We start from the raw sequence: 15,150 nt of genomic DNA on the forward strand, positions 1-15,150 counted from the left end.
TGAACTGCGCGTGGTTGTAGTATGGTATTTTCCAAAGTATAAAACGTGCTTTTTCTGTCGAATACATCAATCGCGAGTCAGCGCTTGTTGCGTTAACCTTCTCGTCCTTGTCTGCCAGTGCGCAGTACCCTTTGTTGAAAAGTGGACGATTGTGAATAAAGATCTTCGAATCCTGTATGAACAGCGCACATTTCTGCAAAGCGTGTTTCAGCAAGCGGCTCATGCTTTTAAGAGCTGTTTCATTAATGAGGGAGCATAGCTGGAAGCGCAATTTCCACAAGTTCCCAACAATTTATCCTTCGTAAATTCTATTCAGGACAGTTTTCTGGTGGATGACATTAACTAGGATTGTTTTATTTCAGCAGTGCATGCAACAAAAGTATAAACATCACCTGGGCTTGAAAAAATACCTGCTGTGGTACTTATAGACCACGTCGAAATAGTAGGCGTTCATCTCCTGCGTCTTTTCAATGATTCAATATCATGCCAAGACTATCCTGGGTAATTGGAAACGGCTTAAGTAGTACCGGGAGGAATCTGACCGCTGCAATGCGAGTCGTTATAGGACTATATCCATTTTGAGTGCACTTAACACGATTTTTGGAAAACTCTCTTGGCGTAAAAAGAAATTGATAGCTGCAATGCGAATAGTTATAGGACTATATCCATTTTGAGTGCACTTAACACGATTTTTGGAAACCTCTCCTGGCGTAAAGATAAATTGATATCGAAGAAATCTTCGGTGCCTTAACCAATATGGTTTCAGGAATAACAGATGAACATCGCCTGCAGTTCTTCACCCAGCTCAAGACCTCAATTGTGCTCTTCATGAAAATAATACTGCCATAGTGTAAACTTTGACATCAAAGAAGCCTTTCATAGTGTCAATCAAACGTTGCTACTTGATAAGCTGTACCACATATGGCTTCAGAGGTCAAATATATAAGCTGCTCAAACCTTACTTGTCAGGCCGCAACATAATGACGACACTCAACACTCCTTAACATAAGAGATTTGCCTTCTGTGCTGAAGCACCTGAAAGCTTTAGTGTATGCTGATGATGCGGCCCTAGTCATCGTCAGTCGCTCTCTAAAGAGAATAATGGCTAGCAATAATCAAGAACTCGCGAGTGTTACTACATGGTTCATTGCTAAACAACTTACTTTGAACCTTACCCAAACAAGGTATACCATCTTTCATTCGTGGAACAAGGAAAGGAATCTTGATCAATTCGGCATTTCTCTAAGCGGTAAGACTACATGTTCACTGCTATAAATATTTGGGTGTTTATATTGATTCAGATATGCCTCGGCACACGGGCCGAGGCCAAACAACAGCAAACAGAAAAACAAACGGGGAGGTGTAAATGTTAAAGTCGTAGCAAAGGACGAGTTTGAACAGCACAGCGTTAGAAGGGGCAAAAGAGCGTTAAACCCGGCTCTCGGAGCACACGAAGGCCGTTACCCCCCCCCCCCCCCCCCTCACCAACACGCAGACACCCCCGCAGGACGCCGCCGGGTCTGAGAGGCCGGCCCATATCAGGTATCCTGAGACCCTTGCAGGGGACGCGATCGTTCGAGAGACGGCCAACACTCACTTAACCGCTGCAACGGCAACCTGCGACTGTGCCCTATGCATATTTTTGCTTCATTTCGTCGCTTTGCCCTCATATCGGGCTTTTCTACCAGGCAATCTGGCGCCCTTTTTTCCATAAATATACTAGGCTGTCTCTACCCGTGTCCCGCAGTGCTCTTCCCGTGAAAAATCAGCATCCGTTGGGTAAAATACTGAGCTAGCCCGAGCACGTAATGGGAAGGCAAAGATGAATTTGGGGGAACGAGACAAAACGAGGGAAGAGCAAACAAAAAATTTACTCAAAAACAATTTCAACAAAATATAACAAAAATGTTAACAAACACACACACACACAGAACGAGAAAAGCAGAAAGAGAAAAGAAAAAAGAGAAACTATTGATGAAATGTGGCGCCAAACAAATATGATATGGTGACAGTAATTTCATAAAGCTTGGCGCAGTGCATGTGGTTTAGAGACCTGCATGCACGCGCAGGTTAAATCATTCTTGGATTATCGAGTTAAGTCGATGTTGGTGTAAGTAGATAACAAATAAGAAGGAATATGTAGGAAAATGAAAATGACATGGAAAAGACAAAATGGGGCAGAGGAAATGTACAAAAGTTAAAAAATATAAACATAATAATAGTACATGTGTGCGAAAAACACGAAAGGTTTGCGGCCCGCGGAGCTGCCGCGTGGTCCCAATGGTCTACATGATAAATGAAAGGTGTCTAATTGGGGACAGAAAGTGGATACTGGCAGGAAGTTGGACAAAAAAAGCACTCATAAAGTATTCCGATAATAACGCTGTCCAAGGCCTATGACTGGCGGAATTTTCTACGTTGGCTCCTCTAAGCAGGAAAGTATCCCGGGAATAGCGTTCATGAAATGGGAGAACGTGCCGAAATTGTGAATGAAGTATGACTTCCTTCGTTCCCTGTAATATGTGTTAGGGAACCAGGACTGGAGAAGGATTACACGGATGTTTTCGAAACTGTGGAGTGGAAGACGCAGGTGCCTGTAAAGGGGCAAGTTGGGTGAGGATGACACAGGGGCTTTGTGGTTGTTGAAGCGGAAACGAAATGATGTCTTTGTCTGACCAATATACTACTCCCCACAAACTTCGCATTGAGGTTTGTAAATAACATTGCTCTACTTGCAGTCGAGGTCTTCATTTATGTAAAACACAAAGTTATCGGACATGGATTTTGCCAGTTTGGTGTATGAAATGTGTGGACATACTTTGCAACGGCGTTTTCCGCATGGGTGGCATCCACCTCGGGTACCATTCTTCTATGTTTTCGCATTGACAAGCAAGTCTCTCAAGTTCTTGTCCCTGCGGTACACCAGTCGGGGTGGTTCCTTGAATATTAGAGACAACGTGTTACTCTGTCTGATTAAATTAAAATGCCGGCTTAGTATGTTGTTTACCCTGGGAGGCGTTGCGGAGTACGTAAGGATTAGGTTTGTTTTGCCGTCTTTTTTCACCTTGTTCTCTGTCAAGATGGAAGAACGGTCTAGGTTGCGAGCGCGTTGAATCGTGTCACTGACAGTTTCCGCCGGGTATTTCTGTCGTGACAAAGCGGCCTTGAGAGCCGCCGTATGCTGGTCAAATTCCTCTGCTGTAGAACACATTCACTGGTATCTGTGCGCCTGAGAATATGAAATAGTGCTCCGGGTGGCTACTGCGAAAATAGAGATACTGCTGTCTATCCATGGGCTATCTGCATAGGGTAGTCGAAAGGCAGTTACCATCTACTGATATTTCCACGCGGAGAAAATTTTTCTTTGCGTCGGAGATACAGTGGGTAAACCTGATAGAGGCATGCAGGGTATTAAAGTGCGCAATGAAGTCCAACAGGCTCGCTTCATCATGTTCTCATACAAGAAATATGTCGTCTAGGAAACGCTTGTAGAAAAGTGGTTCTTTTGGCTGTTCCTCAAAGAAGGGAATTTCTAGTAACGACATAACAATGTTGGCATAGCTAGGAGCCATTTTCGTGCCCATCACAGTATTTGGAGGTAGTGATCGCCATCAAACTCAAAATTGTTGGAATTTAGCACCAGTTTAAGAAAGACGGAAAGGGTTCCACCGTCCAAATCAACACAAGAGTTTGAGCTTTCGAAGGCTGCCAGCGTTGCTGCCATGCCGTCAGCGTGCGGGATATTTGTATACAGGGAGCAAACATCCATGGTCGCCAGAAGGCTTCCTGTGGCGATGGTCAAGTTTGGAATCTCCCGAAGGAAATGGCTTGTGTCTTTGATGTACAAAGAAAAACGGGAAGGGATGTCCTTGATGAGAAAATTATTAAAATTAGATAAGTTCTCCGTCACTGCCCCACTGCTGGACACAATTGGATGGCCAGGATGGTTAGCTTTAAGCATTTTAGGGAGGAGATAAAACCGGCCTGGAGCTGGATTGCTCGGCGACATTTACTTTAACATTGCCTCAGTTATTCAACCGTCCTTAGCGAGTCCAGCAAGAGAGTCCTGTATTTCTGTCACTAGTTGACGTGTGGGGTAGGTCATTCAGAGGCTTTCTGAAAAACTGAGGATCATCAAGCTGGTGGTAGCCTTCTTTTAAATATTCTGATTTTTCCAGGATTACTATAGCTCCGCCCTTGTCAGCCGGTTTTATTACGATGTTTTCGTCGTAAGGCAACGTTTCAAAAGCCTGTCGTTCTTCGTTTCAGAGAGACGCCACCACCATCACTGCGACTCTCTCCCTCCAAGAAGGGCAAAGCGACTATCGCGATCAAAGGGAACAGGTTTGTGGGCGCCCCTCGTCCTCCCTGGGTCTATATAAAATGTTCTCCTCGTTCAGATAAGAAGGCAGAGCTGACTCAAGCTGGGAGCGGTTGACCCCCTTCCAGGCATGCAGTGGATGAGGTGCCACTGTCCCGCCTACTTGGTGCGGTACATGTAAACAGGGGCTTTCCCCTCTGCGAGATAAGTTATGAAATACAATGCGGCATTGTCGTATTCATCTAAACACGGCTAAATACTACACAAGGAAAAGTCCCCCTATAGCTGTCAGTAGGCTTTCAGCTTTCGGTGAGTGAGGTTGCAGCACTATGCAGTCGTCTCTTACAAGTTGAATCGTTCTCGTCTATATCAAGCGAGGCAGAAAAATGTGGCTGGAGACTTCACTAAGGTCTCCATGGCCAGAGACTTCACTCAATAAACTTCCCTATTTGCATCCACTTCCACTCGCATCCACTTGATGTCCACTCGCCAGTCATCTCTACTCACACTCATCTTCGCTCATGCATCCACTGACCCTCATGACCACTCACACTCACATCCACTCACTCGCTTTCAATTCATCTCCAATCACACATGACCACCGAAACTTGCATCCACTCGCTCACGCTGACACTGACGTCCACTCTCACTCATGACTACCGAGCACTCACATTCACTCGCCCACAATTACGTCCACTCGCAGACATGAGTTAGTGAGGCACTATGAGTGAACTCATGAGTGGGGGGACGTATGCTGAAAACTCACTTTGCTATAGATTCTTGCAAAACTCCATAAGTGAACTTTTCTGTGCAGTAAAAAAAATGCCGACGATTACATTACATCGTAATGCAAAATTTGAGAGCAACTCATCAGCCGTTTCAGCTTTCGATAGACTGACGCAAAGAATTCGACGGCGGCGACGGTTAGCTTCTGCTTCAGCGGCACGAACCTCTGAATTTTCTGCGGCACGGCGCTGAACTCTGCTCCGGCATCTCGTTTAGCAGCAGCGGCAGACGAAGGACTTCCACCGGTTGCCTTGCTCATGTTTGAGAAATAACTGGCAGAGAATAAACTATTTATATAGGCAGGCGGTTTGCAGTGGCGAGCGGCGGCGGCTATGCGTTTCAGCTCGGGCGGTGCACATATCGAGATCCGCCGCCACCGATCCGACGCTCTAATTACCGCAGCACAGAGGTGGCATTGAAGGGAGCTCGAACAGAGCAATTAAGTTAATGAGAGGCCGCGGAAGATGGCGCCAGGAACGCGCGCAACTAGAGCAGCGCGCTGCCCCGGCTGCGGAGCTGGTTACGAGGGACAACGGCGACGGTGACCCCGCTAAAAGCTTGAATGAGTGCCCAAGAGCTTTGCTCTAAAACCCTTAACTACGGCAACATGGAGCGCCCTAGCAGCACAAATTGAGTGCAGTGATAGGCTTCTATTCTCGAAGGAATTGGTGAGCGCTAAAAACCACGGAAAAAGGACGAACACACAAGACGAAGCGCTTTCTAACAACTGTTTTAATCTCAAAAGGAACATGACTATAAACACGCATTTGACGTCATATCAAGCACAGAAGAGGGAGGAACGCACGCGCTGACAAGAATGAAAATGAATGAAGAGCGCTTTTGAGATTAAAACAGTTGTTAGAAAGCGCTTCGTCCTGTGTGTTCGTCTTTTTTCCGCGGTTTTTAGCGCTCACCAATTCCTTCAAGTATGTATTTCCAACTAGCCCCAGTAGTAGCTCTTTTGGCTTCTATTCGAAGCCTTATGATGTGCAGGCACCGGAAAGCTGTGCCTATCACCACTCCTTTACATCCTTCCTTCGCAGCTGCTGTGTGTAGTCGGTGAATAGTACCTATGAAGGAATGAACTGCGAGAGCTGCACTTAGTTACTTTATCGCGACACAACGCAGGACAAAAGGGTGCTGGAAAGGAGTGCAACATTATTTTGAGAATAGATGTCTCCAGCGCTTCAACCTCTTCTGCCCCTAAAACCTGTTTAGTCTCCATGGCGAAGGGGTTCGCCCTCTGCAGATAACTGCCAGAGTTTAGTGAATGGTTCATACTTGATATTGCAACTCTGTGCGGTGTTTACAAGGTTAAACCGTACAGTTAGGTTTCTCGTAATGTGTCAGCGTTACGGACAATTTTTATGTATCAGCCTATAATGCGGCAGCGCAGTTATCAAATATCTTAATGGCTGCACTTGGGCTGCCACCATGCATTCACAAGACACACTAAGAGAGAGAGAGAGATAATAAATTTTTATTGTCCACTGGTGTGGGCTACAAGTCCGCGCCAGGCGCGCCCCCACTGCGATAGACATCTTGCAGTCCATGACGCTGCAGCACATCCGCAGCCTGCGTGGTGGCGGTCTTCTGCCAGTGCGGGTCAACGCGCGCACTGAGGCCTCCCATTCTTCCCTGATGGAGAACTCCGAGCTCGGCCGGGGAGGATCAGGAGGACACTCCACGAGGATGTGTGTTAGGCAGCGGTGGTGTGGAAGCACAAGGAACAGGATGGGGCGAAGGCACCCGAGGGGATGCGGGATAGTAGATAGGGGTGGGGAGTATTCGGGTCTGCAGGCAGCGCTACAGGATGTGATGATGGATGGTAAGTGATGGGCGGGTTGGGGGGTAGAGCTGACGTTCGGCCCGATAGGCCTGCCTCAGCGCGCTGATGGTATGCTTGCGCTCTCTCGAGTCGGCCAGGCTCGAGTTCTCCGCGCCCGGTTCATTAAGCCTTTGAGCGTGGACATTGGCGGCCTCGTTAACACGGTTTTCCTAGAGCGCAGGCACCCTAATAAGCCCCACCTGGAGGGGTAGTGTAGCAATAACGGACTGTTAGACGGAGTAGGTGGTCTCGTGGATCCTGCCTATAGTGAAATTTAGAAACCAGGTTTTATAATCAAAGAGAGTGCCGGGCTTCAGTGCGAGGAATGGCAGCGGCTGTTGCAGCCTCCTGTGCTGACTCTGGGGTTGCGTGGGGTGGGAGGGGGACAGAGATGAGTGGGCAATACGTGCGCTCCACATCCGCCCCGCAGCAGCCATGCCTGCGCAAGCCGCCTCCACACTTACGCCGTCATTTTCGGCCAAGTAGTACTTGTAGAGGGCGCGTGCACGCGCCTCTCTCCGTGCATCGTGATACTTGCGATGGGTATTGCGTAGGACAGCTTTCGTTAGGAGGTTCGAGTGTATGTGCGAATGGAGCGGGAGCGCTGTTGGTGGTTTGCGGGGATTCAGATATTCAGTCTATCTAGTATGCGTCTGCCTGTATAGGTTTTAGTGAGAAGCATGTATTCAGCTCTTCTGTGGGCTTCAACGAGCTCATGTGTTGTGAACTCCTAACTGTAGGATTCTTGACGTTTTTAGGGGTGGGAGGAGATGGAGCCAGAAAAGGGTTGTAGCGCCGAAACAGACAACACACAGAAAGCTAGACGGGAAAGGCGCAACTTCCAACTGATTTATTCACCGCGAACGCGAATGAATATAAGACAAACAGTCAAGAAGGATCGCAAGAACCACACATGCGCGGGAGAGATGTACAAAAATTGAACAAATTGAAAAACATTTTTTTTTTCAAAAAAAAAGAAGATAGCTGAGTCACACAGGTGTCTCACCCCCGTGTATGTAAAAAAGGAGTTTCATTCTTATATATTGCAATTGAGGAGTACTAACACAGTCGCTACCGTTGCTTTTGATATAGAAAGCCTCTAACAGTTCGCTGGCTGTCTCGTCCTGACTTCTGCTTAAAACCACCGTGTCTTTCAGCCTTGCTGTACACTCAATCTTTCTTCCTTCACTGCAGGCTTTGCAGTGATGGGGCAGATGTGAGCCTGTGCCATTTTTTAAATCCCGACTGTGCTCTGCTAATCGGTCGTTAATACAGCGACCGGTTTGGCCGATGTACTTCCTTCCGCACGTCAGAGGAATCTGGTAAACGACTCCCACAGCACATTTAACAAACGGAGCTGCATGTCTTTTGTTACATGCAGTTTTCTTTGCCTTGTTTGGATCAGTTTTTACGCACAGGGCAGCCAGTTTCTTGGGGGCGGAAAAAACCACAGGTACCTTGTATTTTGTCGCCACATGCTTCAAATTGTGCGCCACCTTATGGGTGTACGGGATGACAACCGGTATACTTTGGTTTCGGTGGCCTCATGTTCATTGCCTTCTTTACTAGATTTTTTCTTTAGTTTTCTCAACAAAGTTTCTGCTACTGTGCTTACGATCGACGTTGGAAAGCCTGCTTGTTCCAACTTCCGAACCTGGGTTTGGAAGCTTTCGCTCGCTTTATGGCAATATGATTTCTTCAGCGATGCTTCCAGGCACATCTGGGCAATGGCGCGCTTTACAGTCTTTGAATGGGCAGAATCATAGGGCATTAATTCCTTTTGTGCGCGAGGGCAATAAATCCAGCAAAAGCTTTCGTCTTTAAAGGTGATGTTAATGTCTAAAAACTCCAACCTATTGCCTTGGGCAAGCTCGTGGAAGTCCAAACCTTTCCCAAGTAGTTTAAAAGCTGATAAAACTTCTTCCACTGTTTCTGAGCAAAATGAGGGAACCTGTTTTTTTTTAATAATTAAAAAATCGTCAACATATCTAAAAGTTTTCAGCACTTTGGCTTCGTCAAAAGTATCTACCAATAACCTCTCGAGCTCCACAAGAAAGATGTTAGACAGCACAGGAGCGACACAGGAACCAATACAAATTCCCCTTTTATGAACAAACAGCTGGTCTCCAAATGATACCACAGTGCAAGACAGATAAAACTCTAACATTGCCATGAAATTTTCAACAGAAACACCTGCAGCATTTCGAAAGAAACAGCACCATTCTTTTCAATGCATGACTGTACAGCAGCTAACTCAGTCTGTGCGATAGCATAGAACAGATCGAAAACGTCAATAGAAAACATATAGCCTGAACACTTGTTGTCATGCAAAAATTTAACAACATCAAGAGAGTTCCTACAAGAAGCATCGCTGAAGAAATCATGTTGCCCTAAAGCGAGCGAAAGCTTCCAAACCCAGGTTCGGAAGTTGGAACAAGCAGGCTTTCCAACGTCGATCGTAAGCACAGTAGCAGAAACTTTGTTGAGAAAACTAAAGAAAAAATCTAGTAAAGAAGGCAATGAACATGAGGCCACCGAAACCAAAAGTATACCGGTTGTCATCCCGTACACCCATAAGGTGGCGCACAATTTGAAGCATGTGGCAACAAAATACAAGGTACCTGTGGTTTTTTCCGCCCCCAAGAAACTGGCTGCCCTGTGCGTTAAAACTGATCCCAACAAGGCAAAGAAAACTGCATGTAACAAAAGACATGCACCTCCATTTGTTAAATGTGCTGTGGGAGTCGTTTACCAGATTCCTCTGACGTGCGGAAAGAAGTACATCGGCCAAACCGGCCGCTGTATTAACGACCGATTAGCAGAGCACAGTCGGGATTTAAAAAATGGCACAGGCTCACATCTTCCCCATCACTGTAAAGCCTGCAGGGAAGAAAGAAAGATTAAGCGTACAGCAAGGCTGAAAGACACGAAGGTTTTAAGCAGAAGTCAGGACCAGACAGCCCGTGAACTGTTAGAGGCTTTCTATATAAAAAGCAACTGTAGCGACTGTGTTAGTACCCCCTCAATTGCAATATATAAGAATGAAACTGCTTTTTTAGATACACGGAGGTGAGCCACCTTTGTGACTCGGCCATCTTCTTTTTTTTTTAAAAAATGTTTTTCAGTTTGTTCAATTTTTGTACATCCCTCCCGCGCATGTGTGGTTCTTGCGATCCTTCTTGATTGTTTGTCTTATATTAATTCGCGGTGTATAAATCAGTTGGAAGTTGCGCCTGTCCCGTCTAGCTTTCTGTGTGTTGTCTGTTTCGCCGCTACAACCATTTTATGGAAACATGCACCAACTAGCCCCCCCCCCTCCCCCCAACAGGTATTACTCAGGAGATGGAGAGCGATTTTGTACGCTTTCCTAAGGAGCGCTTCTAGCGTGTCTCTTACCCAGCGGTCTACTTTGATATAGGGTATGCTATAAAGAAAACGGCTTTGTAAGAAGTTGTGGATGTGTCGCATATGTCCTTCTTCCAGCCTATAGTGTTTGATGGAGACGCGCCGGATGAGGTGTGCCAGTGCGGTTGTTGTGTTTTTAAGTTTTTTGACAGCGAAACTGCGGCTTTCGTTGTTTTGAAAGTGGAGCCCAAGTATCCGTATGGTGTTTACCTCCGGCATGGGTTGTCCGTCCAGTGTTATGTTGATGGGTGTTGTAGGAAGGGAGCGGGGTTTAGGTCGTACGATTCGGTGCTCGGATTTGGTTGGGGAGCAGGTGAGGCCTATAGTGGAGCGTATTGCTGTGTATGTGTGGCTTCCTGATGGAGAATTTTTTCTATGTGCCCATCGTTGCCCGTCGTAGTCCACAGGGTGGTGTCGTCGGCACATACACTTTGTTGGAGATGTGGTATGCGGTTGAGAGAAGCACTAGGGGGATGAGGGTGTTGTTGAATAGGAATGGTGATAGTATCGAGCCTTGAGGGCTGCCCACCCCTCGAGATGTGTAGGAGGAGGAGGAGTGGGGGCCTACGTGAACCTTCACGGTGTGGTTGTTGAGGAAGGCGCAGATAACCGAATACATTTATGTTCAATGTTTATGGAGAAAGTGTGATTTGTATGGGGGTGGGATGGATCTTGTCAAAGGCCTTTGAGAGGGCTAAGGTGATTATGGCTTTAGTGTGGATGAGATAGTGGAGTCGAGGACGTTGTGCGTTAATTGCACCATGGCGTCCTGTCCAGATAGGTGCGGACGAAAACCGACCATGCTGTGTGGGCCCAGGTTGCACGTGGCCATCTTATTTGTATATCAGTTGAGTGCTACGTGTACCAAAAGCTTGCCTAGACAAAAGGTGAGGGAGATGGGTCTGGTGTTTCGAACTGAAACTGGTTTATTGGGTTTGGGGATGAAAATGATATTACCGCATCGTGATGCTTGGGGGAGGGTGCCTGTCTGCCAGCATTCATTGAAATAATCTGTGATCCTGGTGACAGACACGTCGACTATGTTGCGTATCATTCTATTAGAGATTTTGCCGCTCCCTGGTGCCGATGAGGTACGCAGTGGTTGTATGGCGGAGCGGACCTCCTGTTCTGTTATGTCTTCATCGAGGTCTGTGTTATGCATACCTGCATATGCTGGGACAACACCATCACCACACAACACCATTATATTCCAGCGTCCAGGGGTGGAGTTGTGCCCCATGAACCAAGCCGCGATTCATTTGAGCACCAGAAAAAACGCCAAACTGATCTACCGGGGACAACGCTGTAGTGGCTGCGCGCCTACTGAACAAACACACGGCAGCAGTCGCGAAAAGCCTCATTCATGCTATCGTTCGGGTTCTGTCAAGCATGGCGCACAGGCATGTCCGCATTTAAGAGCTACTTGCTTCGAATGTAACCGACGAGGACACATATGCAAGATGTGCAAAAGAAGGACAGAATCGAAAGGAGGGAAGCAGTGCATGCGCGCTCTTGAGTGCAACGCCCAGCCCGACCTAACAGAGCTGAACAGTGTCGGCATGTCTCGAACGCCGCCCATAATGGTAGAAGTTAATCTGGAAGGAACTACCTTACAAATGGATGTTGACACTGGAGCAGCAGCATCGGTCATGTCGCATCGTCAGGCCAAAGTGTACTTTCCGGGTATACGTTTGCAGCGAACAAAGATGCAACTGAAGACGTACACAGGGGAAACTGTAAAACCTTTTGGCGTAATACACGTGCTCGTGTGCCACAACAACCAAGAGGCTTTACTGCCGCTGTACATTCTACCGCAAAACGGGACACCACTTTTTGGTCGCAACTGGCTACAGCACATCAGGCTGGATTGGGCAGGCTTCCAACGCCTTTGCAAGGTGTCCGCTACGTCAGGCAGTCCGCCGGCAGCTTCAGAAACTCTGCTATGAAAAAACGAAGACCTGTTCAAGGACGAGCTAGGAACCATACAGGGAGAGCAGGCAAGCCTCCGGTTCAAGGATGGCCAAGTGCTCCGTTTTCTGAAGGCACGGAGTGTACCTGTCGCTCTTGTCGAAGGGGTGGAGGCTGAACTACAAAAGGTCGAGAATTTTAGAATCATTTCTCGCATCACCAGTAGCAAGTACGCTACGCCAATTGTTCCCGTAGTGAAACGCGACGGGTTAATTAGAATTTGTGGTGATTATAAACTCACGCTGAACCCGATTTTAGATATGGAGACTTACCCGCTTCCAAAGTTGGATGAACTTTTGTCAGCGTTGGCGGGAGACAAAAGTTCTCGAAAATCGATCTGAATAGGGCTTTTCAGGAAGTAGAGATGGACGAAGAGTCGAAAGCCTACCTGGCTTTGAATACGCACAAGGGCTTGTATGTGCTTAATTCTTTGCCTTTCGGCATAGCCTCAGCACCCGCGATCTTGCAAAAGCTCATGGACAATGTCCTGAAGGGTCTTGACGGAGTTACTTGCTACATCGATGACATAATGGTCACCGGTAGGACAGAAGAGGAGCATCTGAAGAATTTGGAGGCGGTACTGAAACGGTTGTCAGAGAGAGGCATCAGAATAAAGAAGGAAAAGTGCGAGTTTTTAAAAGACAAGCTGTAGTACTTGAGCCATGTCATTAGCAGGCACGAGGTAGAACCAGCTACTGACAAGCTAGAAGCTATTGCAAAGGCTCCTCGTCCTACGTATAAGCAAAGTTGCGTTCATTGTTGGGCTTGATAAACTACTACAGCAAGTTTGTTCCCAACGTATCAAGCGTAGTTTTTCCTCTCAACAGATTGCTACGGCTCGATTTCCCCTGGGCCTGGAATGGCGAGTGCGAAGCAGCATTCTCGGACATCAAGAAGCTGCTTTCACAACCACCGGTTCTTACGCGCTACGACCCCAGTGCACCGCTGCAGTTTTCGTGCGATGCATCGGCATACGGTATAGGAGCTGTCATCTCTCATGTGCAGCCAAACGGTGAATGCCATCCGGTGGCGTACGCATCGCGTACACTGTCTTCAGCAGAGGTAAATTAGTCAGTTGGAAAAAGAAACACTTGCTCTAGTTTTTGGCGTCAAGCGTTTCAACTACTACCTTTCTGGGCGCTCGTTTGTTCTTGTTACGGACCACAAGCCCTTGCCGAAAATTTCCGGTCCCAAGACGGGAATCCCAACCATTGCCGCAGCTAGACTACAACGGCGGGTTGTATTTCTGTCTGCTTACAATTTTAGCTTGAAGTATAAACCGTCATCTGAAAACGCCGACGCAGATTGCTTATCTCGTTTGCCTTTGCCAAGTGACAGCGAAGAACGCTCGGATGAGCAATTTTATCTCCTACGCATGCAGTCCCTGCCAATTGACTATCGTGAGGTAGCACGTGAAACGAGCCGAGATTCGTTTTCAAGACAGGTCAGGCAGCACGTAATGAACGGCTGGCCTGAGCACGTCGTGAGTAAAGAAATGAAGCCATTCTTTCACAGGCGCTCTGAGCTTTCTGTACAGCTAGGATGCGTCGTTCTTGGAATGCGTGTTGTTATTCCTCAAAAATACCAGCCTCAAATGCTCGAGGAATTGCACCAGGGACACCCTGGCATTGTTAGAATGAAAGAGCTAGCCCGCAGTTACGTGTGATGGCCAGGAATCGATCGCGACATTGAATCTCATGTGCGTTCGAGCAATCCCTGTCTAACGCAGCGCACAATGCCTTGCCCTGCTCCTTTGCACCCGTGGGCAGCCGTGGGCATGGCCAACCAGACCATGGGAACGTCTGCACATCGATTTTGTAGGACCTTTCAAGGGTGCCATGTTCTTGGTTGTGGTCGACGCTCACTCCAAGTGGCCTGAGGTGTGCCACATGCGTGACACTTCCGCAGGAAGGAGTGTAAACCGGCAACACGAAATCTTCTGCAGGTTTGGTTACCCCGAAGTGGTGGTGTCCGACAATGGCCCGCCATTCATTTCGGCTGCTTTTTGAAATTACCTTTAAAGCATTGGCACGCGGCATGTGCGCACATCAGCCTACCATCCTAGCAGTAATGGACAAGATAAACGATTTGTCCAAACCTTGAAAGTGGCATTACGTAAAAGTACCGCCGCAATCTTAAGCACAAGGTTGGGGGAGTTTTTGTTGTCTTACAGGAACACTCCACGCACGACCACGGGCGAGGCGCCGGCCACTCCTGCTACGGCGGCAGCTGCGCAACCGACTGGACGCAGTCAAGCCATTGCTTCAGCGGAATGTTGCGACAAGGCAGTTTGTCTAGACAGTGCGTCGCAAGCAGCGTACACGTGCATTTACTGTGGGTGATAGTGTTCTGGTGCGAAAGTTCAGACGCGGTTAAAAGTGGTTACCTGCGACTGTGGTGGCAAGAACTGGACCTGTATCGTACAGACTGCGAGTAGAAACCACTCAAGGTGTGTTTGTTTGGAACCGTCACCAGAACCAGATCATTCAGGCTATGAGCATGGACTCTGGTTCCGCGCCTGAACAGCATGACTCCGAGCAGCCGCATCCAGCGACGACGGCGGTGCAGCAAGATTGATCTCCTTTGCCAGCCACGACAGAGCGCCGTTATCCTGAGAGGCACCGACGCCCTCCAGACCGCTATTTGCCATGAACTACGATGTTTCTGTGTTCCATTTTCATGTACCCGAATGAAAATAACGGAGGAGTGTAGTGGCTGCGCGCCTACTGATAGCAACACGCGCGCTACTGGGAGACGCCTCTTTGATGAGGGCTTATACATGGTCTGTTCTGAAAGTAGTAGGACTCAATTTTTTAAACAAAATTTATTCAAGAGAATAGTA

At 47.6% G+C, this 15,150-nt stretch overlaps 1 pseudogene; it reads left to right on the forward strand.

Annotated features, from left to right (window-relative positions):
- Window positions 1-12,783: 12,783 nt before the first annotated feature.
- On the forward strand, window positions 12,784-14,885 carry LOC149324745 (uncharacterized; annotated as a pseudogene).
- Window positions 14,886-15,150: the final 265 nt, after the last annotated feature.

This window comes from Amblyomma mixtum, unplaced genomic scaffold (genome assembly GCF_055824585.1).
Source record: "Amblyomma mixtum isolate Tamu unplaced genomic scaffold, ASM5582458v1 scaffold_19, whole genome shotgun sequence".
In the NCBI taxonomy this organism is placed as follows: Eukaryota; Metazoa; Arthropoda; class Arachnida; order Ixodida; family Ixodidae; genus Amblyomma; species Amblyomma mixtum.